This window comes from Paramormyrops kingsleyae, chromosome 1, assembly GCF_048594095.1.
Source record: "Paramormyrops kingsleyae isolate MSU_618 chromosome 1, PKINGS_0.4, whole genome shotgun sequence".
Taxonomy (NCBI): domain Eukaryota; kingdom Metazoa; phylum Chordata; class Actinopteri; order Osteoglossiformes; family Mormyridae; genus Paramormyrops; species Paramormyrops kingsleyae.
In genome coordinates this window covers 43,791,693-43,819,620 of record NC_132797.1, presented here as the reverse complement: position 1 = coordinate 43,819,620, position 27,928 = coordinate 43,791,693, and the positions used below count along the sequence as shown (strand labels likewise).

The window sequence follows — 27,928 nt, the reverse complement described above, 5'->3', positions numbered from 1 at the left end:
TTTAAGATACTTAATGTTTCATAACATTTAACCATTTAAAAATTCATAAAACTTTTTAAAATTAACAGAACAAACCCCACATTTCATGGAACGTGTAAACATCTGTCTAAATATTTCATGTTGATTAAAATTTTTTTTTTAAAGATCACCCTATATTTCATACTGTAGTACATAGAAAACATTAACAATAAACAGAACACCATTGCACAAATTTCATAGAAAGTTACAATAATAAAAATTAATCCAAGAATACTTACCTAATATTTCATGAAACAAAAATATTTAAAATATCTGAAGTGAAAAATAGAAAATTGAGGCGCAGAACACAAGAGTAATTGAAATCAATCACAAATTTGTTTTTTAAACATTAATCCTCTATTGCGAACAAAGTCCCTTATATTTTGGGCTGTTCTGTTCTTCAGTATATCAGCTTCTGCATTTTTGCAGGCTTTACATTCCGTTATTGAGGCTAAAACTCCCTTCTTTACATGTCCTTTAAAGTGCCTCATTACAGCATCTACTTCTCTATCACTCCAAGGCCTTTTGACACACTTCTTCCTTATAGACCCTAAAAAAAAAAAAAAAACGTGAAAACATGTGAAACATATTATTGTATATTAAACACATTAAAAAACAACAATAATAGTGCAAAATGCACTGAGAGGTGCTTGTTGGGAGTTACAGCAAAAGACTTTTGCACACTACTTTATACATTTAAAAGCTGACATTCACGATTTAACACACAAAGACAGCTTTATCTGTATTAAATATTAACTAACCAGCCACATACAGTGCTTGTATAAATGCCTTAAATTTAATGTGAAACAACAAAAACTGGCTAAATAATAATGATACTCTATTAGAATTAGGACAAGTTCTACTTAATACTTACCTATATTTTCAGAGGAAGAACTTTTCTTATGGGGCATTTCTCTGTCGTCATTACCTGTGAAGTATATTAATCATTGCTTTGAAGGGTGAAAGAATTCATTTACTGATGCGACAAACCACACTGCAAACCTCAAAAGCACAATACCCTCACAAGACATTTAAACCAATTCTATGGTCACATATTACTGTCGATTGGATACTATATTAATTTTTCATTGCCGGATAAAATACTATCTTCAGTTATTTGAAATCCGGCTGACATTTCATGCCACTGGCCTATCAAACATTTCTGATGAGTGTCTCTGTTTTCTTGTTTGTGTTTAAACATCCTTTTAGGTTGTAATTTCCGTTACAAAATTAATTTAAGATGTACTATATTATCTATACAACGCTATCTTGTATCTCAAGGTATCTTTAGTGAAAGACCTCGTGTTTGGAAGCTAATGTACATCATCATCCTTGTTTACCTTAGGATCTGAGAAACAGAAACAGATATATAAAAATAAAAATAAAAAAACTTGGCCAGAGCATTTTACGGAAGGAACCATTGAGCTTAAAGAATGTCTGGATGTATTTCAAATTTCAGAAATATGAAGACAGTGAAGAGATGGACAAAAGCATAGTGATATGAAAGATGTGCAAAATGGAGGTGAAACAATTTAAGGTGACATAATACAGATTTTGAATCTGCAAAGATATCCAAACCCAAATGTACCTACTCATGTTAAATAAAAAGATCATTATTGCAGTTGCATTGTGGTCAATTCTAAAGGTACATTTTAATATTTTTAATAATGCGCCAGGTTGGAGGATTCCTTATACAATTTACAGCATTAGTTCCCTGAGACTCAAAATTTTTATTGTAACTGAAATATTTCAAATAAAATCAATACCTAAACAAATCAGAAACTGAATCAATATGATTCTGGACCTTGTGAATGCCAAGCCCTAACAACCAAATACTGCAGGGCTTTTCAAAAATACACGTACCATTCCGGTCTGTGGCAGTGTCATGACAATCACTAGCATCATGGTCTTCCATTTCCTCGGAATCATCTCCTCCTTCATCTGTAAACTCTATGCAAAGAAAGACACAATTTAAAAATATAAAAACAGCATTCTGGTATGTCATACACACATTGGCATGAGAGAATTTGTCACATTAATTGTGAAGTTAGGTTTCATTCAAGTGCTTAAGAACTATATTATGTAAAACGAATGCACAAGTTTTTGTGTAAAAGGACAGAGTGTGCACCATGTGTGCTACATATAAATTTCAACAAATACATATTAATTCCCCCCCTTTGAATTTAAAATCAATTAAGTTTTGTACATTTATAAATTCAAAACTTTCTATACCTTCAATTTCATCCAGGGATTTTCCTCCCAGCTGTGGTATCTTGCCTCTCTCCAGTGCTAATAAGAGTTTTGATATCTTAGCCATCTGAATGGTAGCTTCAGGAAGACGATAATATTCCCTGTGGACTCTGATATCGTGTCCTAAAAAATTCGCAAGCTGATCCATTTCATTATTTTTTAGATTCAGAATCTGTGAGGTAGTTGCTACTTGTTTTCTTAACTGGGTGGACTTCAAGTACTCAGGTTGTTGTGCTCCACATTCATTGGCAAATTTTTTAAGGCAGTCATGACCTCTATAGTGGCTCATGCATTTTGGGACAGCAAATAAGTAATGGTTATCTTCTGGGACTTCACATTCTTTTCGTTTCATTGCAAGCAGTTCTAGTGCTTTTACCATTTCTGGAGGGAGCAAGACTGCGACTCTTCGCTCTTTCTTTCCCATAAGTTCAACTCTAGTGAAATGGCTGCACAGCTTTTTTTCATACTTTGACAAGCCCAAATCTTGATGAGTGTGAGAGTTGTCTTTCTCATGAAAATTCTTTAATAAAATTTTTGATACCTCTCCAGAACGACGCCGATTAAAAAGGATTATCTGTGCCAAAGTTACCCGAGCCAGACTGGAGTAGTTCTGGATTGAGCCCTCCTTCTTCAGTGCTGCAAATGCTAGTTCTGCACTTTGCTGAAGGTGCTGGTGCAGCTTTTGAATGTCTTCATTTAGAGGCAGTTTTACTGGCTTATTGTATTTCTTTTTTTTCAAAGTACCTCGGGCAGAGTGAGAGACATACTCTGACCACTTTGCTCTGTAAAGGACCTGAAAAGCTTCTGCTGACTTCCTTAGGTTCTTGTCCTCTGTTATTATGGCATTACAGCGAACTATGTCACTAATTTTCAGTAAGGAATATCCAATCTTCATGGCAAGACTTGGTGTTTTGAATGTGTTTTCATTAGTATCATAACCTGCAGCCTCTTTTGCAGCCTCTACAGCCATCATAAAGTTTCCAGGTTTTATGGCATCTTCCAAATTCCACAAAGGTGATTTTTTGCGTAAGGTTTTTAAGAATCTACCCAGCTCCCGAATTTTTTGTCTAATGTACTCATGTTGAGCTTTGTCGTGCCCCAATTTGTTAAAAAGACATTGAGCAAACTGCAACAGGGCAAAGTCGTTACGGACAATTCCAGCAATTTCATCATCCTTCATCTGGCTTAAAATTTTCAATACACCTTCGGTAACATTTCCTGAAAATGACGTTTTAGCCACAGCTGCAAGACCTAGTACTCTCTTCCGGCCGTTATGGGAATTGCTCTCCTCTAATTTTGATGAACACCTTTTCATATGTCTCCACAGTTCCTCACGCCTAAACATCCCTCGGCAGTGAATGCAGTATTCATATTTTCTAAATTCACCATTTTTTGATCTACGCCTTACTTTCAAACTACCACAACCTTTACTCAAGACAGAATTATTATGAATGAAATTGCCCCTGTTGCGTAAAATATCAAGCAAATTCTTCCTTTCCTTAGATCTTGTAGGAAAGCTCAGGGCCTTTGCTACATCGGCACTTTCATTTTCATGAATTTTAAAGTGTCTGGCTAATTTTGTTTGGGGATTTCCACAAATGAAGCAATAATTCTTTCCATCTTTTGCTATTGTGGTTGAATTTACAAGTTGTGTTAAATTGATCTGATTCACAACTGAGTTTTCACTGGTCTCTGATGTGACCCCCATAACTGGAGAGTTACCAATCTGGCAGTCCAAATCATCAGTGGCTGTATCAACTGCTAGGTCTGAAGTATTGACAGAGTAACATTTTGTGTTTGCCTCAGTAACGGGTACTTGTTCATCCATATCAGTTTCAGAATCTGATGCTGAACCTGGGACGTATTCTTCTCCCGACGACATTTCCTCATCAGAAATACCCTATTCAACATACAAGTACAATGAGTCAGACTTGATTCACTTGCAAAACACTTCTTTTTCCACAGTTATTTACTCAGTAGCTGTGAATGGAATTTACTTACGGTTTGTCTTTGCAAGCAGGATGAATGCCACACATTTGAGCAACCTAAAAAAAATAACAAATGTTCACTATCACAATGATCACTGTTACAAGAGTACAGTTTTTAAGGAACAGTTTCTCATATGGTCCATGTCCCCTTCACACTATTCCATAATGGTTTTCAATGAAAATGGTAAATATAATTTTTATTACATGAAAACACTGATTAGGATATCAACACCTATAATACTGTGTTACAGTACAAAATACAAGCAAGGTTATCAACAGAACAATGATTTTATTTTTTTAATTGCAAATGTGAGCTGTCTCTAATGATGAATACTATTCTGTAGTGACTGCATCAAAAATATTACAATTCAAATAGCACATGAATAAATTGGAAGTAGATTGGTACTAACCTTTACATCTCAACCCTCTCCATTTTAATGCTGAAAATGGCCCACGACACAGGAAGCACTTCTCCAAACCTGACATCTCCTCCTGAACAACAAAATGCTCCTTGCAATCTGATAAAGAAGAATGAAAACAAAATTATATTACGGACAAAACTCTTACTCCAAACTATGATGTTTCTTAAAGAAAACAAATGCTAGTAAAATTATAAATATCACATTTATATTTTCAGAAACAATATGATTAAATCGCCATAAGCTTACATTAGCATTCTTTACATTTAACTTTTGGCTAATTTTTTTTTAAATTAATTTCTAAAGCAAGACTCTGCTCATGGCATTATAAATATAAAATCTGACCATTACCATGTCTAAATTTCTTCTTTGGACCTACATCTCCCTTGCTGATATTCAATCCCTTGTGTATTTTTTTAAACCAATGTATTTAAAATACATACACATTCTCGTTATCTTTAATGTACACTCATATGGCACTAAAGCTATGCTTTTTTAATTATTATACTTGAAACTACATTATACCCTAAGTATAACTTGTAGTACTGTGCAAAAGTCTTAGGCAGTTATAGGAAATGCTTGAAGCTATTTACGGGAATAGTAAGGACTTATGGGCTCAGAACAAAAAACATAATATTAGACCATATGAAAATTAACAGTAACACAACAAAGACTCACAAGAATGTCCTTGATTTTTCAAATTAATTAAATTAGTTTCAAAACATCGTTGAGGTATTGATTAGCTGTACGAGGTTGGGTAGTGGTTCAGTCAAAAAAAAAAAAGAACAAGGGGATATTGGATGGTTCCTGCAAATGCTGGGGTAATTTTAGGAGAGGTTCCGAAATGGCTAATGACACACACTGACAGACAGTTTTACAGCAACAAAAAAAAAGAAAATAATTTTCTTAAAAGTGCCTAAAACATTTGCACAGTAATGTATTACTATCTGAAACTCTATTACAAATCATTTCACTTTGAGAGAGAACATAAAACATACTAACCAATACAGCTGTTCAAATTAACATACTCTGACGTGCTCCTGGGTGAGTGGTGTGACAAATGGCTGTTTTCCTGGTGAGGGGGAAAAAAAATAATTTAGGGCAAGTCAGCTTTTTATAATTTCAATCTTGCACAATTATGTATCAATCAGCTTTCCACTCAATTACTTTCTTAGACTGTATGAATGCAAACTGAACAAACATAAAAAAAATCAAGATAATGTCCATCCATTTTCTGATTCACTTGTCCTATTCAGGATTGAGGGTGGTCCAGAGTCTATCCTGTAGGCTACAGGCGCAAGTAATAATGTAATCTTGTCTTTTAATCCAATTGTCTATACACACATAATAATGAGCATCTTAAACTGTCGTCATATACAATACCACATCCTCCTAAACCATTATTACCACAGATCAATTGGCAGACTGAATTCAGTTATATAAGGAACTAATATTAGATGACTAATATGCACCAGGTGTAAATGTCTTTAATCCAAATTTTCTGTACACACATTTAGCTATAACTATGTTAACCTGTTGTCCTATACCAGGTCCTGTCTACTTAAACTAGAAATGCATACAGATATCAAACTACATAAAATTTCTAACTAAATGTCAACTGAAATGACACAGTGCAAGTTCTCTTTAGCATTATATTATACAATCTGTTGAACTGGATCACATATGATAAGACTACATACCTAAAGTCTGCACTCTACAAAAATAGTTTAAATCTTCATAATGTAGCACACATATGCATACCTGGTCAATACTTTCAGATGTCATGGAAACTGAGAGGAGGGCATCACCCTTAGTACAAGACAAAGATAAAAAATTTGTTGACACATAACTGAAAATTATGTTGATTGAACCAAACTTGACCTAAAAATGTATTGGAAATACATTTGAGTAGGCTTGAAAAGCAGCTGTCAGTATTTAGATTAACTTTGGTAAGTAGAATGCAAGAAATACATGGGTTAAATTATAATCATGTCTTAAATGTGAGCCTCATGCACAAAGAGTAATATTCCTGACCACTTAATCCATGATTAACATGTCAGCTGTGTGTGTCTGCCTTTAATCCAATTGTCTCTATACACTTAATAGCAGCTATGTTAAACTTGTCCTCATATACCAAACAACATTCTCCTAAACCATGATCAGCATGTCAGCTGTGTGTGTCTGCCTTTAATCCAATTGTCTCTATACACTTAATAGCAGCTATGTTAAACTTGTCCTCATATACCAAACAACATTCTCCTAAACCATGATCAGCATGTCAGCTGTGTGTGTCTGCCTTTAACCCTTGTATACAGATAATAAAAATTAACGTATGTTCGGTTAAGGGGGAGTCACTCCCCCAAATTAATGCTGGTTTGATTATTTTTCGCATTAATTTGTATACTCCAGATCGTTTCAATCCCGAAGAGCTATCCCTTTTACTTTAATTCAGTACCTTTTTTCGACCACGAGATGGCGTCATTGCATCACTGTTACCGGTCTTGTACAGAAAGGCACCCTCCATTCACTTTAATGGGATTTCATGGGCAGTGCTTGGTCAGAAGCCGTAAAAGCACCGCAAAAGTTAACCAATCAAGCAAAAACTGCGCCAGATTGTACAAAAGAGATGCAATTTTATAAAAAACATAAGCATTTTCAAATGGCATATTTTTTAGTACTCCCAGAAGCCGTGGCTGTGTACAATGAATTTGCGCTCCATTGTTGTGAATGGGACTTGTCGCCCCGTGTCTTTTCAAAACCCAGAAAAACACCCTAAAACCTTATCAATCAACTAGAAACTGCGCCAGGTTGTAGAAAAGGGATGTAATTTTATAAGAAACATAAGCATTTTCAAATGGCATATTTTTTAGTACTCCCAGAAGCCGTGGCTGTGTACAATGAATTTGCGCTCCATTGTTGTGAATGGGACTTGTCGCCCCGTGTCTTTTCAAAACCCAGAAAAACACCCTAAAACCTTATCAATCAACTAGAAACTGCGCCAGGTTGTAGAAAAGGGATGTAATTTTATAAGAAACATAAGCATTTTCAAATGGCATATTTTACTAATGCTCTAACTAACTTCATGCCTTCACTTGATTGCCTCTGGCTGCAACGGTGTAATTCGATTCCAGAGATAAGAGATCATAAACAGGCTGTAAAGAGGTTGTTTGGAGCTAGCACGGCTGGCGCACTCACAGGGGGGAGGGAGAGACGGGAGGAGAGGGGTGGGGGCGCGGCAGCGTGCAGAGACAGTCTTTTGTAAATGCGGCCGCCTGGTCAACTAGGTGATAATATTGGGGTGATTTTCATATGGCGTAATTTTTTTAAAAAATTTTTTTTTTCTCCATAAAGTTTGATCCCTCTAGGTCAGAAAAATACCCCTACTTCATGTGTGATTACATATTTAGGTTGCGGTCATGGGCGATGAAATCCGACACCGCTCATTATTTCCGGAATCTCATTAGCATAACATTGGGGTGATTTTGGCACCCCAACCGTTCGAGTGTTACAAGGGTATATGGCGTAATTTTTTTTAATTTTTTTTTTTTCCCCATAAAGTTTGATCCCTCTAGGTCAGAAAAATACCCCTACTTCATGTGTGATTACATATTTAGGTTGCGGTCATGGGCGATGAAATCCGACACCGCTCATTATTTCCGGAATCTCATTAGCATAACATTGGGGTGATTTTGGCACCCCAACCGTTCGAGTGTTACAAGGGTATATGGCGTAATTTTTTTTAATTTTTTTTTTTTTCCCCATAAAGTTTGATCCCTCTAGGTCAGAAAAATACCCCTACTTCATGTGTGATTACATATTTAGGTTGCGGTCATGGGCGATGAAATCCGACACCGCTCATTATTTCCGGAATCTCATTAGCATAACATTGGGGTGATTTTCTCACCCCAAACCGAACGAGTGTATTTCGCAGTTTTTCTAAAAAAATACAAAATATATTTTCAAACTCCTTGGTACTTTACTTGTCCTTGGTAATATCTTTAAAGTCACCAAGTTTCATGTCATTCGGTTTTAGACAAAAAAAAAATGTTACCGTTTCCACCGCTAGGGGGGATTTAAACACCCCAAACCTGACGTAAGGGTTAATCCAATTGTCTCTATACACTTAATAGCAGCTATGTTAAACTTGTCCTCATATACCAAACAACATTCTCCTAAACCATGATCAGCATGTCAGCTGTGTGTGTCTGCCTTTAATCCAATTGTCTCTATACACTTAATAGCAGCTATGTTAAACTTGTCCTCATATACCAAACAACATTCTCCTAAACCATGATTAACATGTACCAAGTGTGTGTCTTTAATCCGCATTATATTTATGTGTATTTTTGTTCTATGCATACAACCCACCACTATGAGACAAAATTCTGGGAAACAATGAGTCAGATTGATAGACTAATGATAAAGGGTTGCAGCTGGAGTTCAGTATTTGGAAAATATGTGGTAAAACAGTGTTATTTAACATGCAGTGCTGTTAATAGTGCTATTTAACACAAATGATACATTTTCCCTTGAAATGCACAATTTCATAATTACATAAATATTCCTTAAAAAAAAAACTACAAAACCTTTATGCATTGAGATGGAAAAGTGAATACATCCCAAATATTCAGCAATGGACAAAACAAAGCCTACCTTTGGTTGTGCCCTTGTGTCCCCCCTTTGGCTTCTTCTGATGCTCACTGTAATTACATACATACATTTCAGACTACATAATAAAATACAGATATATTTATATCAAATTTCAAAGTGTATACTTAATATAACTGAGGATTTTAACTACAAATTTAACTTCACTCCATTAGGTACACAAGTGAAACAGGACTTTTTCTGCACCAAACAAAATTTGCTTGAATGCTTAATGGTCTCACTGTTAACCCCACATACTGTAGCACACGTCCCTCCACAAAAAAAAATGTTACTAGCATTACACATACAGTTACGGCATGCGCCGTTATTGAAGTTAATAAAACGTAAAGCTGTTTTACCTTAGTGCCAATGATAGTAGTTTTAATTAATTACCCACACTTGTTTGCTACAGTTGTTCGCTAGCTGGCAAAACGTGGCAAAAATCTGCAGTCGACGCTAATCTGATGTGATTACGATTTGGGGTCTCTTACGTAGCCAGATAGCTTGTTGGATTTAAGGTATACCCATGCACTTTACACTAACTTTATCTTTCTTAACTTACATTCGGCCCAGGCTACATCACATATGCAAATAAATGCTGCTTCATGATACAGGCCGCATGTCGTAATTACCTCAGATTCGATCGGCTGCATATATGTCTATTTTAACCTTATCTTTGTTCACTTACATTCTGCCCAGGCTACCTCACATACAGTACGACAAGAAATACTGCTTCGTGATACAGAACCCAGATTACATCGGCTACAGGTCTGAAACTGTCCTGGTATATAGACGTCTTTCCAATTACCAAACGGGTGGAGTATTACATCCTTTAGACGAAAATTACTTACATCGGGCAGACATATGCGTGCTATCACATTTCCGTTTAACTTGCTAAACGCTTAAAATCTTTTTCTGTCTCATCCATAACTGTTTCTGGTGAAAAATAAAAATACCGTCTCGGATATTATAATGTCAATTTGGATTTATTAGACCACTGCCGTTTCTTTTATTAATCTCCTTCAATCTGTTTTCTTCATAGCACGTCGTAATTTCAGTCCGGTTTGGATGTGAAACATACACAAATCAAATATAAAATAATATATTTGCGTACTGGAAACAATGGCCGACAAATTACGCTTCACTCACTGCTATAGCAGTCTTGTCCTTGTTATATTAGGCCTACCTTTAAAACTCGGAGGGTTAAACAGAAAGCTTTTTGCTCACTAAACTACTCGTTAAATAACTATAATAACATGCACAGCTTTTATTTATTGGTAGACCTACATCATTGTGAAAAGCAAACAAAAACATTATCAGCAGAATACGTGACGGAAAATATTTAAAAAGTGCCACGGTGATAACACCGTTATATTATCTTACTTGTCTAAAGTCGTCGGTATCTGCTCGTGAAACTTGCCTATGAGGGGGAAAAAATAAATAATTTTACGTCAATTATTATTATATTTCATACTATTATTATTATTATATAAATATATATATAATTAAATTAATTTCAAAATTCACATGAAGCATACTCACCCGATGTTATCGATGGCAGCTGCTGTAAATTGACGTTGCAGGAAGCTTTCGCGGTAAAATCGTATCACGTGAGTCTTTGGCGCAAAAACGTGTAAAATCTCCCGCGGTATTTTACACATGTGCAATGTTAATCACCGCCTATAGAGGGCGCTTTGCAGTGAGACACATACACATCATGGTTTTCTAGGTCAATTTTTAGAAATGTTATAAAGCTCTGGAAAACTGACCATGGTGATCCTAACCAAGGCAGAATGGCTCAGAGAAATAAATAACATGACATTACACTTAAATCTGACTTATATAGTGTATAGTGGTGAAATAACAACATTTATTTGGTCCAGTTTATGAGGACACGAATCATGTCTTCATAACCCGAGTGTCCTCAAAATGCTGGTAGGTAAACTGGTTGTGTGTCCTGATAAGCCCTATTTACAAACACACCCCCACACACACACACACACACACACACACACACACACAACATGCAAACCAGAAAAATATGCACATGCTTCTGGGGGATTTCAATAGTTTTGTACGTTTATTTATTTATTTATTTTAATGGTGATTAGGTTTTCTTCTAAACCGTGTATGTACTAAATGAAAAAGACCAGCTAAAAAATGTTATTGCTAGCCAGCTTCCTATAAGAGTCAGCAAAACCCTGACATTGCAGCATTAATAAGCGCAAATATACACGATCCTGGCTAAAGTGTCTCGGGGATAGATAGCCGCACCTTAAGAATGTCAGAGCCCGACCGTTCACAGCATTACATCAGCTAGCAGCTCGTGCGCCTCACGGCGGACTCCCTGGTGCTCAGAGCCATTGTGTCCGACATATTATGAATGAATGAAATGCCTTTTTATTGTCACTATACTCATGTACAATGAGAATAAAAAGCAGATCCTCCAGTGCAAACATGCATGTAGAACACACAACAAACAATAAACAAATAGTGCAAAAAAGTGCAAAACGTTCTGCGGTGCTATATATATATACATATGGAAGGAACAAATAACTGTGTAGGTTATTGCCGCTGCCATTTCCCTTGTTATCCGATAAGTGGTAAAGTAAGAAAATGAATCTTTGTTCACATTTCGCACAGAAATCTCACTGCAAAGTGGATGACGACTGGTTCTGTTGAATTAGGTCTAAGTTTCATTAAGAGTCAAACACGGTGCAGCTCAGTCACCACTGTTAACTTAACATACCGTCCTCAGTAAACATCTCAAATCAGGCGCCCGGATGTCTTAAGTATAGGCCGCGGGGTCACCTTGTAGGAAAACCATTTACTAGAAAGCCGTCTTTATTAAAAATAACTAAAGCTTTATTCTTTAAAGTTTTTAATGTGTTTTCATGCGACTGCTAAATGCAGTTTACAAGCTCCTACTGTTATAAATAAAATGCTATTAAACCAGGTGCACTCGAAGTTACAGCTTTTGATGCTTCAGCTAAAAAACAATTTTGGAAAACTCAGCATATAATGAATGGAAAGAATGATTACAGATTCGTTGATACACAAAATGCTGGTGGATCGTTCTTTCACGGCGAAGACATTCTCTTGCGATGGACCTGACCCTACACTGGGTACATGGGGACCATTGCTGAAGTAAGGATCTAATGCGTAGCTAGGTGTCGAGTCTCACGGTTAACCCCTTGGGACCGGCGATCCCGCCGGCGGGATCTGACAGAAATTTCGCAAAACCGTTTAAATAACTCCGCGAGTTTTTGTCATATACACATTTTAAAAATACTCTCAGAAACCTTGGACGGTCTACTTTTCAAATATATATAGGTAGAAACTAAATATATTTTTACAGCTTCGTGATACGAATTGAAAGAACAAGAGTGACTGACTTAAGCGTCTGCGTCTCGAAGCGGCTCTGATCGCCCACCCACTTGCAAATCGCGCTATTCGCATGATAATAACATGATAATCCGACAGTTAGTATTGGGTAAAGAAATATGTGAATACGCCCATTGTGACCGAAATAAACAAGAGCACATGTCTGGGTAGTGTTTACACTGATCGGCTACAATATAGCACACGGATACGTCTCTGCCGCTGAAGCTTTGCGCCAGTGTTGCCACTTTCAGCAGCGAAGCTCATACCTGTGTTCATAGCTCAGTGGGCTAAGCCTGTGTGCCTGCAATCACGTGGTCGCCGATTCAAACGCAGCGTATTTAGAACGTGAATAGCGATCTTACGCTGAGAGCGGTCCTAAACGCTCCCGACGCAAGTAAAACCAAGAAAGGTGACACGATTTGCTTTTTTGCCTATTTAACCTAATTTTAAAAACTTTAATACTTCTGACAATGGAAGTTTTGAAAAGAAGACAGATAACGGATTTAGTCAGTGTTTTTTTCAGGATTCTACATAATGATTTCAGCGAGATATAAACTGAAATACACGAGAAAGATACGCAGTCGATGATGCCCTCGTCCCCAGAGCGTCAATAATAGTCACTGCATCATATTTATCGCTTTCTATATTTATATAGTCACAGTTTTTCATTTTTCATTCCACCTATCAATAAACTGTGAAAGGGATTTTATTGTTGCTACTTTTCTTGCGTTTCAAACTGCCTTTCCAAAGTGATGGGTGTGGGGTGCAGTGACATTCCAGACTGATGGGCCATTGACAGTATGCAAACTACTACAGGTGTGAGGACACCTATCTCATCAATATTCATTGTGAAGACCACTGACTTTGAGAAAAAGAGTGTCACTCCAAAGTTCTAACACTTTAGTAATCAAACCATATAAAATTTCTGAATGTCACTTTCACCTATGTGTAGCCAACCCCTGTGTCTATAAGCTTCAGAGCTCAAAAGTCTTACCTAGAAATATCTATAATGTGATTTTTTACAATTTCTCAGCATGTCTGAAAATAGGTTTTTGAAAAGTATATGTTTAAAGTTGATTTTAACAAAAAATAGAATAATAACATTCTAAGAGGTCTCAGATTATTGGTGCTGAGTTTGTGCTGAATAAAAGCAAATGTATCACTTTGGGATAAATGTTTTTTAGATAGGTGAAATATTTTAAAATGTGAAGGCATGTCAGACTACCTCGAAAGTGGAAAAAAGGCCTCAGGGCCCAGGGGGTTAAAAACCCCAGTCCCCGTGTGGCTCAGGGTTCAAAAGCTGCTAAAGATTGGTAGATTCCACGAGAGGTACCCCTTTTAAAGCATCTGTACATCTTACTTTGAAAAACTTTCATGTTACATTTTTTTAAAACATCTGTACATCTTACTTTGAAAAACTTTCATGTTACATTTTAAAACATCTGTACATCTTACTTTGAAAAACTTTCATATTACATTTTAAAACATCTGTACATCTTTGAAACACTTTCATGTTACACTAACAAATTCATTCGATGAAATATTTTTAAAGACTTACAACACCCTTTTTGCGATGCTGCTAGTTTTTACAGTTCGGTATCCAAAAGGCAGTTTCCGCACTAGTCAACAATCTGCGTTTGTCGTAGACGTCCCTGACATTTTTATTGAGGTCTATTAAACATTTTCACGTCGCGTTTGATTTTGTTATAGTGCGGCATTATGGGGAATTATCCCGCTGCCTTTCATTTAACACGCTTAACCTTCGGCCTATGTTAGCTTTCTGTTCCTGTCTCTTATGTTAGACGGGTCGGTGTCAAGCAGCACGTGTCTTACATCAGCCATAAGATACCCTCAAAACAATTATTTATCATCCAATGTGTTTCTTACTTCTTGGTTACCTTGTTAGGCTTCCTTATCCATGAAAAGACTGGTTTTAATATTTTTGGTGTGGCTTTGTGGACCTTTCTTTTGACAGCATTCCTCTCGTTTTCAATAAAAAATAATGATAAAATAAACCTCTAGAGAATTATATAAATAAACTGAACTGGTCTTATCTTACCTTACATGTGTGGGGATGCCTTACCTTGATTTTGTTTTAATTTATTTAGTTTAAATAGAGATTCCTGACAAAGTCAAAAAGCTTTGATGCAGTATATATTTCGAAAAAAAGGTTCTTGGGTGTGCTATATAGAACTATAGGGGTTCTAACCAGAGGAAATATAACCATTGGCTTCAAAAAGGTGCCATTTCTTTTAATTGAGAATGTCCAAGGAGTGTCATATATGTACCAATCTAAAAGGTTCAATATGGAGCCTTTCGTTTTAAGAGTATGCACAAATATATGTGGTGCTTTTATGCATGTTAAACTTAAAAATGGGTCGGTGCCGACCCTAACAGCACAGGAAGGTTATTAATAATGTCTCTAAGGATGGTAGCAAACAGGGCTCTTGGGCCGTCGCTTCACCAGACGCTGCGGGTGGCGAGTCGTGTTGAGCAAAGTAAACCGCATCATTTTCATCATTATTAGCGTTGTTGATGTTGTCTATTTCATTTAATAGCGCTTCAGGTATAGGAGGGGTTTGCGAGTCGTGTTGATAAACCGCATCATTTTCATTATTATTACCGTTGTTGATGTTGTCTATTTCATTTAATAGCGCTTCGGGTAGAGGAGGGGGTGTTGCTCCGTCCATACCTGCTGATTCAGGTCTTGCGTAGATTTTCTCTTGACCGGTCCGCGCCATCTCTCTTGTACATAGAAAACAGGGAATACCTATTATTAGAATAAGTTATTTTTAATGTATAGCGTTTTTATTATACGTATAAAAGAAATAATATACTCACTATATGGAGTTTTCTAACCGCAGCGTCTCCCGTAGAGAAAAAAACAAACCCAAAATAGCTGAATCTCTAAAAATAAAATAATTATTTTAAGTTATTTTATTGTATGGTGTTTATCATAAAACACGATTAAAAGAAATAATATACTCACTCTATGCAGGTCCCGTGTAGTTTTCTCTTTCCAGTAGGGCAAGGCCTTGATGATACTGGGTGTGGGGTACTTGTGTCTCTTTACCAAAGGAGGGAAACCCTGCTCTGCATACTAAAAATTTCTGGGGTTGGGTACTTTTTAGGATTCTTTAAGGAGAAATATACGTCCTGTCAAGTTTTATCTGTTGTCTATTTCGATGTACGTTTTAACTGCGCAGACGGTATGGGGGGAGTCGGGGGGAAAAGACAAAATTTACTGAAATACAAAATGTCAAACTTGATGTGTGGCGGGGAGTCGGGGGGAAAAGACAAAATTTCAAACAAAATTTAGTGAAATACAAAATGTCAAACTTGATGTGTGGCCCCCCAAATTACAGTTTGACCGGGATTTGACCTATCGGGATGTACATAGGTTGCATGAGGAAAAACACAAGGCCAAACTGCTACTGCTGCAGGGGGGTGTCGGCTTTCACGCACACACACACACACACACACACACACCCAAACTGCCGCTAAGCGTTCATTGGAGGATAGCGTCAGACCCAGCTCCTCCTCTCATTCTTAGCTCCAACTTGTTCATTCTCACAGGGTTTCTTTCAGTCTCGCGCAGCACAACTCTCAGCTCTCCGGCATCGCTCTCTCCGAGTCCTTTGCGGATTATCCAAAGCCACGGGACCTTACCACGGTACCGCACCAGACACAGCATCGCTCTCTCCGAGCCCTTTTCTACAGATTCTCCAAAGCCACGGACCTTACCACGGTACAGCGTACGCTCACACTCCATCAGGTAACCCACCCACTCAGACCCAGTGTTTGGGACCTTAACGCACCAACCCCCCCTGCTCAGTCCCCTGCTCGGCACCCGGTGGATGCAGACAAAACACCACACTCATAAGCACTCTACTCAATATAAAATAATAATTAAATCATAATAAATAAATATTATAATAATTATTAATTAATAATAAATATAATAAATAAATAATTAATTAATAATAAATAAATAAATAAATAATAATAAAAAAAAAAAACCTCACTAGTTGCTGGCTCACAGCCAGGTGACGTCACGCCCCCAGACCCGCCCATCCAGTGAACTTTTGACCCGTGACCTTTATGACCTTTGGGTCATAAATCTTTTTGAAAGAAGCGGTATTCTTCATCTCTCTCTGGGGGAATGCCTGAATTACTTCTGAAAACTGGTCTCAATCTGTCCAGGAAGTCTTCTGGCTCTTCCCCTTCTTTCTGTCTGCATTGTGAGATTTTACCGTAATCTGCTCTCCTTGTAAATCTTTCTCTGACTCTTTCTTCTAGCTGCCTTAGGCTGTGTCTCAGGGCGGATGAATCATGCGGGAGGGGTGTTCCGTCGTGCGCATGCCCTGTGAAATCTCCTGCAACTCTGCCCCATTTGTGATTAAACAGTTGCCTCAGGCACTGGAACATTTCTCTCCCGTTTAGGTGGAAGCTGCTTTGAAGTTCTAACACCGCTTCCCAAAATTCTCCTACACCTTCCTCAACAGGGGGTATCCCTTTTAAAGCTGCTGACCTATCCTCTGCTGTCCAGGGTCTGTACACTAACATTGTTTCGGGACCTGCTCCGTCCTGCCCCCTATCAGGACTCGCGACTTCCACCATGGGGCATTGGAACTCTGGGGTTGATGCCCCATCTCCGCTACTGGGGTGGAATTTAGTTTTGCATGACTCTAAATCTTTCACTGGATACAGTGAAGGATCCCTGCTTCGGGTCACCATTGGATGGAAAGGAGATTCTGGTGCCAATGACGCTAATGGAGCAGAATGTGGTGTCAGCGTTTTAGGCGCTGCTATCAGCTTGTCTTTTGGTGCTGCTTCCGATGTCAGCTGCGACAGCGGAGGAGTGGTAGGTGTTTTCTGTCTATGTGGGGTCTACTCTCCTCATCAGGAGTAACTAGTGCTACGGTTGCAAGTTTTTCTTTCCTTTTACCTTTCTTTTCCTGTCTAGTTGCGTCTCTTAATTTACTTTGTTCCAACCATTTTTCTGACAGCCTGTACTCCTTCTTCCGTCTGTCCAACTTTCCACTATTCTTAGTGTGCGAATGTCTGACGTATGGAGGCTTCCTCCAAACCCGTGTTTTTTTTTTTTTTTTCTCCACCTTTGATTATTTATAGTCCTTGCTCCTTCTACATATCCTTCCATAAATTTTTCGTCTCCCTCTAAGGATGGCTGTTTACTTTGCCCCTTCCCCATCCTTTTACTTGTTGATTGTTATTACTACAAGGGTCCTGAGCAGAAATTCTCTGGCACGAGATTAGGGAGAGGACACTAACACGGCCTTCTACTGCACACTATCTGTGCAGCGGTGTCAGTTTTCAGGGATGGAACCCGTCCTTGATCTCCCAATCACCAGTACATCTTTCTTCTCAGGCAAAGAAACAACAGGACTAGTAGAATCAGCCTAGGATTCTATAAATCACTTAGTCCTCCACATTCACACAAACATTCATACCCGGTTGATTACGGCCAACTCTAGCCTTTGTCAATTAACAGGTCAATTAAATTCTAATTCAACTATTTCCTTACGGTGAAATATAACCAAATTTAGACTATTTCCTTTCGGCGAAATATAACCAAATTTTGATTATTTCCTTTCGGCGAAATATAACCAAATTTAGACTATTTCCTTTCGGCGAAATATAACCAAACTTCTCACCTCTGGGGTCAGTCACGACGATCGGGGTCCGTCAGGCATCACCAGTCGTCGAGCGCAGTCCTAACCACCGGCCTGGTCACGAATTCTCACGTTCCAGGACTTTCTCGACCCGTCTTAGACGAGCGGCTGTCGACAGACTTCGGTGTCGCTCCTCTCGGCGCCCCGGTGATGTCCTCAGGATTCCCCGATCCGCACGGATCACTGATTTGTGATCCGGCTCGAAGGACCAAGTTTTTATGTCGGAGAGAGTGATCAGCCCCCGTCGGCTGCTGGCCCACAGAGTATGAGACACGCGCTGTTTCACTTGTACAAGGGGAGCCACACCTTCTACAGTGAGTTACAGTGATGGCTTCCAAGGTGTGGCCCCTCGACAGGGTTTATTTATACTATAAGGTAAACATACTGATCAGGTTACATTGTGGGTGTGAACAACATTTGGAATGGGATAGGATGCAATGGGAAAGTGGGAGTGGGAACAGGAACAACAGAACGTGTCATAGGAGGCCTCGTCTGCTGCACGTGGTGGAAAATTACTGTTAAGCACTTACACTGTTACTACATGGAACAAGTTGTACATTCTTAAGAATACACGTGAGTGATAATATATACAATTTCAACCCAACAGCCACCAACAGCCAATCGGAATTCACTCATTGATTTTAATGGGAAAAGTTAAACTGCTGCCATTCTCACAATTTTATTGGCAGGAAAACCAAACTTTGCAAAGTTCATTAATGGTTGACTGCGGTACAAGGGTCGAAAAATTGGGTGGGGCCTGCAATAACCAATCAGAATTCACTCATTTTCTTTAATGGGAAAGTTTGAACTGCTGCTGTTCTCACACTTTTGATGGCATGGTTCCTAAATATTATACAGTTGATCGATGGGTGATTGCAGTATAAGGTTTGAAACAGTGGGCAGTGCTTTTAACAGCCAATCAGAATTCACTAATTGATGTTAATCGGATTATTTAAACTGCTGCCATTGTCACACTTTTTATGGCTGAATCCCCAAACTTTGTTAAGTTAGTCAATGGGTGACTGTAGTACAAGGGTCGCAAAAGTGAGCAGAGTGTCCAGCAGCCAATCAGATTTCACTTATTGAAGTTAATGGAAAAATTTTACCTGCTGCCATTGTCACATCTTTTATGGCAGGGTCCGTAAACTTTATTTAGTTGATCAATGGGTGACTGTGGTAAAAGGTTTGGAAAAGTGGGCAGAGCCTCTCACAGCCAATCAAAATTCAGTTATTGATATGTATGGGAAAATTTGATCTGCTGCCATCCTCACAATTTTGATGGCACGATCCCCAAACTTTCCAGTGTTGGACAATGGGTGACTGCCGTAAAAGGTTTGAAAAAGTGGGCAGAACCTCCAACAGCCAATCAGAATTTGCTCATTTACTTTAATAGGAAATTTTAATCTGCTGACGACTGATTCAAAGCTCTTCGTGCAGATGGTCCTTGATGTAGTCCAAGCCTTGAATGCTAAGAATAAATTCAAACTTCAGTGTAATCAGTCATTTTCCCAGATTAAAATATTAAAAGAACAGTATTGCCCCGTATATTTCCATGGTGCATTTAAAACTAACCTATACGAATTTATATGAATGTTATGATAAAATCATTTGAGTTGGTTATCTTTTAAACATGTTTTGGTTCAGTGGGTTCAGTCTTTGAATCTTTAACTAACTCTGAAGAAAGTTGAGGAGGTCATCGAGGCAGCTCAGTCAGCATCCACTCCAGGTGATTTGACGAAGAGGGAGAGATGTTAGTGTGTAGAAGGGAAGGTGTTTTTAAGCATTGTATCTTGAAGACTGGTCAAATTCCTCCTCAAGAACAACTACATCAACCCCTCAGGCCAGAAGGGTGGGCTTTGAACATGCTGGTATAGTCACTCATGAGAACATAAGAAATTTACAAATGAGAGGAGGCCATTCGGCCCATCAAGCTCGTTTGGGGAGAACTTAACTAATAGCTCAGAGTTGTTAAAATCTTATCTAGCTCTGATTTAAAGGAACCCAGGGTTTTAGCTTCCGCTACACTAGCAGGAAGACTATTCCATACTCTAACTACATGCTGTGTAAAGAAGTGCTTCCTCAAATTTGTTTTAGAATGTTCTCCCGCTAATTTCCACTTATGGCCACGAGTTCTAGTATTTAGACTAATATTGAAATAGCCATTTGGCTGAACAGCATCCAAACCTGTTAGAATCTTATAGACCTGGATCATGCCCCCCTTAGTCTCCTTTGCTCTAGGCTAAACAGATTCAGCTCAGCTAACCTCTCCTCATAAGACATTCCTCTAAGACCAGGAATCATTCTCGTAGCCCTCCGTTGCACCTTTACTAAGGCAGCAATGTCCTTCTTAAGGTATGGTGACCAAACCTGCATACAATATTCTAGGTGGGGTCTTACCAAGGAATTATATAAATGTAACATCACCTCCCTTGATTTAAACTCCACACACCTAGAGATATAACCCAACATTCTATTGGCCTTTTTTATTGCTTCCCCACACTGGCAAGAGTGGGACATGGAAGCATTAACATACACACCGAGATCTTTCTTGTAATCAGCTACCTTTATTTCAGTGGAACCCATAAAATATCTGTACTTTATATTTCTGTTCCCTGCATGGATTACCTTACATTTATCTGTGTTAAATTTCATCTGCCAAGTATCAGCCCAGTTGCTAATTAAATCCAGATCCTGTTGTAGCCTCTCTGCTGCTAGATCAGTATCTGCTACACCACCCACCTTGGTGTCGTCTGCAAATTTAACCAGTTTACTGTATGTATTGGTGTCAATATCATTAATGTAAATTAGGAACAATAGTGGTCCTAAAATTGAACCCTGCGGTTCCCCACTATGAACGCAGGCCCACTGTGACATTGTGCCTCTAATAAATACTGCTTCCTGTCAGTTAACCAGTTTTCGATCAAAGCTGCCACAGTTCATAAAATCCCTGCAGCTTTGAGCTTTAGCAAGAGCCGTTTGTGGGGGACAACATCAAAGGCCTTTTGGAAATCTAAGTAGATCACATCATAGGCCTTTTTGTGATCAATTTCACTTGTAGCTTCCTCAAAGAACTCAAATAGATTCGTTAAACAGGATCTACCTCTCCTAAGTCCATGTTGGCTATCCCTCAGAATGTTATTTGCATCCAGGTAATCTACCATTTTCACTTGGATTACAGCTTCCATTATTTTTCCAGTAATGCTAGTTAAACTGATTGGCCTATAGTTTGCTGGATTACTTTTATCCCCTTTTTTGAATATGGGTGTTATATTAGCATGCTTCCAATCTGAAGGTACCGCACCCGCAGATAATGATTTCTGGAATATTAAAGTTAAAGGTTGGCTAATAATATCCATCCATCCATCCATCATCTGCCGCTTGTCTGGGGTTCGGGTCGCGGGGGTAGCAGCTTCAGTAGAGGCACCCAGACCTCCCTCTCCCCAGCTAACCCCACCAGCTCCTCGGGGGGTACACCGAGGCGTTCCCAGGCCAGCCGAGAGATATAATCCCTCCAGCGAGTCCTGGGCCTGCCCCGGGGCCTCCTCCCTGTAGGACATGCATGGAAAACCTCTCCGGGTAGCCGCCCAGGAGGCATCCGCACCAGATGTCCAAACCACCTCAACTGGCTCCTTTCGACATGAAGAAGCAGCGGTTCTACTCTGAGGCCCTCCCGGATATCCGAACTTCTCACCCTATCCCTAAGGGAGAGCCCAGACACCCTGCGGAGAAACCTCATTTCGGCCGCTTGTATTCGCAATCTCGTTCTTTCGGTCATTACCCATAACTCATGACCATAGGTGAGGGTAGGGACAAAGATGGACCAATAGATCGAGAGCTTGGCTTTTTGGCTCAGTTCTTTCTTAGCCACGACGGACCGGTTAAGCGCATGCAGAACTGCAGACGCCGCTCCGATCCGTCTATCCAGCTCCCGATCTCGCCTACCCTCACTCGAGAACAAGACCCCGAGATACTTAAACTCCTCCACTTGAGGCAGTACGTCTTCCCCAACCCGAAGAGGGCAAACCACCCGTTTCCGGCTGAGAACCATGGTCTCGGACTTGGAGGTGCTAATCCTCATCCCTGCCGCTTCGCACTCGGCTGCGAACCGCCCCAGTGCCTGCTGGAGATCCCCAGCAGATGAAGCCAGCAGGACAACATCGTCTGCAAAAAGCAGCGAGGCAATCCTGAGATCACCAAACAGGACACCCTCGACGCCTTGGCTGCGCCTAGAAATCCTGTCCATAAATATGATAAACAGGACCGATGACAAAGGGCAGCCCTGGCGGAGCCCAACACGCACCTGGAACACGTCCGACTTATTGCCGGCAATGCGGACCAAGCTTCTGCTCCGTTCGTACAGGGACCGGATCGCCCACAACAGTGGACCCCGGACCCCATACTCTCGAAGCACCCCCCACAGAGCACCTCGGGGAACCCGGTCGTAAGCCTTTTCCAAATCCACAAAACACATGTAGACTGGATAGGCAAACTCCCAGGCCCCCTCCAGTACCCTTGCAAGGGTATAAAGCTGGTCCAGCGTTCCACGACCAGGACGAAAACCGCATTGTTCCTCCTGAATCCGAGATTCGACTATCGATCTCACCCTCCTCTCCAGTACCCCGGAATAGACTTTCCCAGGGAGGCTGAGAAGTGTGATCCCCCTGTAGTTGGAACACACCCTCCGGTCCCCTTTCTTAAATAAGGGGACCACCACCCCGGTCTGCCAATCCAGCGGCACTGTCCCTGACCTCCACGCACTGTTGAGAAGGCGTGTCAGCCATGACAGCCCCACAACATCTAGAGCCTTCAGGTACTCCGGGCGGATCTCGTCCACCCCCGGGGCCCGGCCACCACGGAGTTGTTTAACCACCCTGGCCACCTCAGCCTCAGTGATGGGCAAGCCCCCCCAAGCACCCTCGGGCTCTGTGCCCTCAGATGTCTCAAAGGCAGTATGCGTAGATGTATCTGAGGCAGGGTTGAGGAGGTCCTCAAAGTATTCCTTCCACCTCCGGATGATGTCCCCAGGTGAGGTCAACAGCCCCCCCACCCCACTATAAATAGTAGGAACCAGGAGCTGCTTCCCCCTCCTGATACTCCGTATGGTTTGCCAGAACCTTTTTGAGGCAGACCGAAAGTCACTTTCCATGGCCTCACCGAACTCCTCCCACGTCCGGGTTTTTGCTTCTGCGACCGCCCGAGCCGCGTTCCGCCTGGCCCGCCGGTACCCGTCAGCTGCCTCCGGAGACCCCCGGGCTAATAATTCCCGGTAAGCCTCCTTCTTCAGCTTCACGGCCCCCCTCACCTCTGGTGTCCACCATCGGGTACGGGGGTTACCGCCACGACAGGCACCGACCACCCTGCAGCCACAGCTCCGTACGGCCGCTTCCACAATGGAGGTCCGGAACAGTGTCCATTCAGACTCAATGTCCCCTACCTCCCCCGGCATGCAGTCGGAATTCTGCCGGAGGCACGAGTTAAAGCTCCAGCGAACAGGAGCCTCTGCCAGACGTTCCCAGCAAACCCTCACTATGCGCTTGGGCCTACCAGGTCTGACCGGCTTCCTCCCCCGCCACCTGAGCCAACTCATCACCAGGTGGTGATCAGTTGACAGCTCTGCCCCTCTCTTTACCCGAGTGTCCAAGACGGAGGGCCGCAGATCAGTTGATACGATTATAAAATCGATCATCGACCTGTAGCCCCGGGCATGTTCGTACCATGTCCACTTATGGACACCCTTATGCTCGAACATGGTGTTCGTTATGGACAAACCATGCATTGCACAGAAGTCCAACAACAGAACACCACTCGGATTCAGATCAGGGAGGCCGTTCCTCCCAATCACCCCCTTCCAGGTCACACTGTCATTGCCCACGTGAGCGTTGAAGTCCCCCAGCAAAACAATGGAATCCCCCCGCGGCACGCCAAATAGCATACCGCTAAGGGAATCCAAGAAGGCCGGGTACTCCGAACTGACATTCGGCGCATAAGCGCAGATGACAGTCAGAGACCTATCCCCGACCCGAAGGCGCAGGGAAACAGCCCTCTCGTTCACCGGGGTAAACTCCGGTGTTAATGCACCGAGCTGTGGGGCCACCAATAGCCCCACCCCAGCCCGGCGTCGCTCACCCGCCGCAACTCCAGAGTAAAAGAGCGTCCAGCCCCTCTCCAGGAGATTGGTTCCAGAACCCAAGCTATGCGTTGAGGTGAGCCCGACTATATCTAGTCGATACCTCTCAACCTCACGCACAAGCTCAGGCTCCTTCCCCACCAGAGAGGTGACATTCCATGTCCCGAAAGCCAGTTTTGTCAGCCGGGGATCGGACCGCCAGGGCCTCCCTTGGCCGCCACCCGATCCACAATGCACCGAACCCCTGACATTCCCCTTGTGGGTGGTGGGCCCACCTGGGGACAGTCCCGCGTGCCTCTTTCGGGCTGTGCCCGGCCGGGCCCCACGGGCCAAGGCCCGGCCACCAGGCGCTCGCCAACGGGCCCCTCCCCCAGGCCTGGCTCCAGGGTGGGGCCCCGGTGACCCTAGTCCGGGCGAGGGAAACGGGACTTTGCTTTTAAACTTTTTCATGGGGTTCTTTTGGCTAATAATATCCCTCATCTCTTTTAAAACTATAGGTAAGATGCCATCAGGGCCCTGCGATTTATTTATTTTGGGTTTAGCTAGGCTTAGTACCACATCAGCCTCAGTTATACATATATTGGTCATAGACGATGCTGTATTCGTACTAAATGGTGGTAAGTTACTCATGTTCTCTACTGTGAACACTCGTGAAAAATAATCATTAAACTCATTTACTATATCAATTTCATTTTCAATTATAAGGCCCTTACTATCCTGCAAATTAGCAATTTCAGCTTTTAGGGCTCTTTTGAAGTTAAAATATTGGAAGAAACTTTTATTGTCATCCTTAGCCTCCAATGCAATTTTTCTTTCTACATCCCTCTTGGACAGTCTAATGTTATTTTTTAACCCTCTGGGGTCGAGTGCATCGGCAGCGACGCAGCGTACTTTTCGCGTCTATTTCAGTTTATATCTTGCCGAAATCTTAATGTAGAATCATGAAAAAAACGCTGGCTAAATCCGTAATCTGTCTTCTTTTCAAAACATCTATTGTCAGAAGTATTAAAGTTTTTTAAATTAGGTGTAGTGTAGTATCGCTGTCACCTGGAGATCGCTATTCGCATTCTAAATAGCCGCATTACAGTGTATTCAAATCGCATTCACATGGTAATTTGATGAACAGCTCAACAGTGAAACGCGATCCAGATACATCCCAGTCAGCACTATAAAAGGGGGTGGGGGACGTGGCCAGGTGTCAATGGTTCATTCATACACATGAAAGTTGCTACATATTCAATGAAAGGAGCCAGAAATAGTGGTATGAGTTAGGTTTTTCTTATTTATTTATTTGCAACTACACCATTTAGTCATCTTCACGTAGCCAAGACTTTAGTTATCAGATATCTGGGATCAAAACAAACTGCCAGCATTGCTTACTATGTACTTTTATTATGTTTCTGCAATGTCTATACTTTGATGTCAAATTACAAACTTAACAAAAATCTGACATATTTACAATATACATTAAAATAAAGATGAGTCTAATGGCAAAACAAATATATAAGAAAAAAATTATTTGCCATGAATTAAGTTTATGATATTTGAAGAAATGTGTGATCATGTGTGATTCCTACCCCTAGACCCCAGAGGGTTAATATAGCGTATTTAAATTTTTAGTTGATGTAATTAACGTATAATTAAAACAATAAAGTGCCAAGTACAATAAAACACTAAATTAACACTTGCTAAAACGGAACTTTTTTATAAATTATCCGACAGCATCAGCGATAACAACCTTAAAATTAAACTTTTAAAATAACCAAATTAAAAACTACCTACCTGAGACTAACTTCCTGCTGAACCACGTTTAGCTAAACTAAAGTGAAGTTGCTCTAGGGAGGCCGAAAAACCACAAAAAACCCTCCCAAAGCAGGCTACTGCTGGAGCGGGAAAAAAAGTGGAAAACGTCCTCCCAGCAAAGATACCTTACTGTATAAATTACTGAAGAATTCATTGTGGCATGTACATGAGATGCTTTACAGTACAGGGACTCTAGGGACTGTAAGGTGTCATCAGCTGTCATTCAGGTGAGGAGAGTGAGGAAATGGAGAGTGGAGAAGACTGTGGAGGTGGTGAAGTCACGCCTGAGACATGCCTGGTGGGCATCTTGGCAACAGGCAGAGCTGGTTGGGTTACTTCCCAAAGACCCAGGTTGGCAAGGCCAAGGGTAAGGAGAGACACCATCTACTCCAGGAAGTGGTTCAAGCAAGGGTGGAGGAAGAATGAGTGAGTAGGACTCAAACATGGAGCATGGACAAGGTGGGAAAATATACTACAGCACAAGTGTCAGGCTCCAGTCCTGGAGGGCTGGAGCCCTGCACATTTTTGGGTTTCCCCTCGTTTAACACACCTGATTCAACTTTGCTAATTACCACATAGCTGTTGAGCTGAATCATTTGTGGTAGAACAGGGAAAAAACTAAGCTACACAGGGCTGCGGCCCTCCAGAACTGCAGTTTGATACCCCTGTCCTGCAGCGAAGGATCACCTGGTCAGATTTTTTTCGTGGCCGGTTCCTGGTGCAGGCAGTCAACGATGCCCTACCAAACCCAGCAAACCTGCATGTTTGATGGAAGAGTGAGACAGCTTCCTGCCCACTTTGATCAGTAAGAGGCTCCCTAGAACACCTCCTTAGCAGCTATCCAAAGACTCACTCAGATGGCCGCTATTGCTGGCACCATGACCAGGGACTCAAGGCAGTTTCTGAGAGCTTGGTCTCAGTCATCAACACCAGTGAATACCACCATGCCCCTGAGAAGGCAAATACCTTTTTCAGAGCTGGAGAGAAGTCCTGGGCACAGGAAACAGTAAAAACAGGCCTCCTCCACACAGCTTGTGACTGGCAGCTGCAGGCTGACCTGGGAAAGCAGCTAAAGTTGCCACAGCACATTGTCACTACATCACTCTGGCCAGACATAATCATGACCTCTGAGGCTTCAAAACAACTGATCATGACGGAGCTGACAGTACCCTGGAAAGAGCATATAAAGGAAGCAAATAAGAGGAAACGTGCCAAGTACTAGGAGCTAGTGGAGGAATGCAGGTATTGTGGCTGGAGGACACTCTGTGAGCCCACAGAAGTCGGCTGTAGAGGATTTGCAGGACAATCACTCTGTAGAGTCCTCATATGACTGGGCATTACAGGAGCGGCCAAGAAGACGGCCAATCAAGCCACAATGAAGCTGCAGAGAAAGCCGCAAGGTGGCTTTGGTTGAAGAGGGCTGATCCGTGGATGGCTGCTGGGATGCAAGTTGGGGCCTGATCAACCTTGGCTGGGTCACCTGGGCGAGGGTGTATGATATTGTGAGACAAGAAATACCTGATGACCTCAGGATACATCACTGAGGATGTGTCCCAGTGCATATAGGAGATGTTTCTTGTATAGAAGTAGATTCAAGAG

At 41.1% G+C, this 27,928-nt stretch overlaps 3 long non-coding RNA genes across 3 annotated transcripts; all 3 read right to left on the bottom strand.

Annotated features, from left to right (window-relative positions):
- Positions 1 to 291: 291 nt before the first annotated feature.
- LOC140578742 (uncharacterized) lies at positions 292 to 3,995 on the bottom strand. Its single transcript, XR_011983021.1, has 4 exons — positions 2,251 to 3,995; positions 1,882 to 1,968; positions 893 to 946; positions 292 to 568 (listed from the first exon to the last, which is right to left on the bottom strand). It is a non-coding gene; the product is annotated as an uncharacterized lncRNA (long non-coding RNA).
- A 73-nt stretch (positions 3,996 to 4,068) lies between these two features.
- LOC140578741 (uncharacterized) lies at positions 4,069 to 10,792 on the bottom strand. Its single transcript, XR_011983020.1, has 7 exons — positions 10,706 to 10,792; positions 9,329 to 9,375; positions 6,437 to 6,484; positions 5,678 to 5,747; positions 4,667 to 4,774; positions 4,270 to 4,313; positions 4,069 to 4,168 (listed from the first exon to the last, which is right to left on the bottom strand). It is a non-coding gene; the product is annotated as an uncharacterized lncRNA (long non-coding RNA).
- A 4,515-nt stretch (positions 10,793 to 15,307) lies between these two features.
- Positions 15,308 to 16,065, bottom strand: LOC140578740 (uncharacterized). Its single transcript, XR_011983018.1, has 3 exons — positions 15,696 to 16,065; positions 15,548 to 15,613; positions 15,308 to 15,451 (listed from the first exon to the last, which is right to left on the bottom strand). It is a non-coding gene; the product is annotated as an uncharacterized lncRNA (long non-coding RNA).
- Between the last annotated feature and the right edge of the window lie 11,863 nt (positions 16,066 to 27,928).